Source organism: Diachasma alloeum, unplaced genomic scaffold, assembly GCF_001412515.2.
Source record: "Diachasma alloeum isolate Michigan unplaced genomic scaffold, Dall2.0 Dall_scaffold_65771, whole genome shotgun sequence".
Lineage (NCBI taxonomy): Eukaryota > Metazoa > Arthropoda > Insecta > Hymenoptera > Braconidae > Diachasma > Diachasma alloeum.
This window is the reverse complement of record NW_021683450.1, coordinates 146-1,366: the sequence shown is the minus strand read 5'-3', so window position 1 is coordinate 1,366 and position 1,221 is coordinate 146. Positions and strand designations below refer to the sequence as shown.

General features: G+C 32.3%; 1 long non-coding RNA gene across 1 annotated transcript; it reads left to right on the top strand.

Moving 5' to 3' along the window:
- Positions 1 to 564: 564 nt before the first annotated feature.
- LOC107047534 lies at positions 565 to 967 on the top strand. The gene is made up of 2 exons (XR_001461646.1): positions 565 to 736; positions 831 to 967. It is a non-coding gene; the product is annotated as an uncharacterized LOC107047534 (long non-coding RNA).
- The last annotated feature ends 254 nt before the right edge of the window (positions 968 to 1,221 follow it).

Sequence of the window (1,221 nt, the reverse complement as noted above, 5' to 3'; positions counted from 1 at the left end):
GACCTTTCTCGTCACCAGTAATAATGTCTCAATATTATAACTCTGTCGTATTGAAATCTAGTCAGCAAAAAACTTGGAAATGAAACGAATTTCGAGAAATTTTAAGAAATCTCGTCGGAAACAAAGTTTCAATTACTAATTTTCCCCTGATATTATTTCACTTGAATCCTGCCTCACTTTTTCATCATTTTGAGGACATTTGAGTTCTTAAATCCAGAACGAAAAAAATTGTAGAGTTATTCTCTTTCTATTAATGGAAATTCTCACCGACCAATCCAATTAAAAGAAATAGAATAGAGGAATAGAGGAGGGCATATGAGAAGGGCCCATCTTGTTGATATGGAGTTATGAGTATTCCAATATTATTGATAACGTTTCGTCCATTGTCCATCATTTGTTTGGCTACCCAGAATTTTTCTTCGGTGATCAGATTCGTCACGTATTTTCATATTGCCTCCTATCCATATTGTTATTCCTAGAGTTTGTCGGTAGAGGACTTTCCAATTTATGAATAAATCCCCTAAGAGTTCGTGTATAGAAAAAAATTATTTAATTTTTCAGTTCATCTGTTAATTCAGAAGAAAGCTAAAGAGATTGGATCTAGTCCCGAAATCTTATGAGCATGGCTGTTACTCTTTTGATGAAAGGGGAGCATTCTGCCAAAGCTGTTAGTGATTGACAACTAATAATCTACTAATCCTAATGGGAGAATTCGCAGATAGTATGTCCTTCGACGGTGAGTTTTTGACGTAGCAAACAATTAATGTCAAGAATAAATCTAAAAAAATTACAATATAATTAAAGTGTTTTCTTCTTTCTCATGGTTTTAGGTCATGAATGGGAAGATAACAGGATGTTTGGATCGTTAAGAGACATTTTTCTTCAGAGAATATGCAAGATGAAAAAATTTTGTAAGTTTCTAACGATGGAAATCCTATAAAAAAATAAAAAGTAGTAATCCCTTCTATGCTCAGCCGTATTAGTGAACCAAAATCCATCATTTGTTAAAATTTTTTAATTAAAGTCCCAAGCAAAAATCATTTTACATCATTTAAAACATAAAGAATTCATCTCCACACTCTGTACTGCAGTTAAAATAATTCTTCTCAGTCGGTAATACAGGCCATCTTTTTATCCATTGTCCAGGAATATCGATATATTGTTTTGCTTTTATCATAAAATTCTAAATACTTAACGGTTTTTCCGGTACATATTGTTATT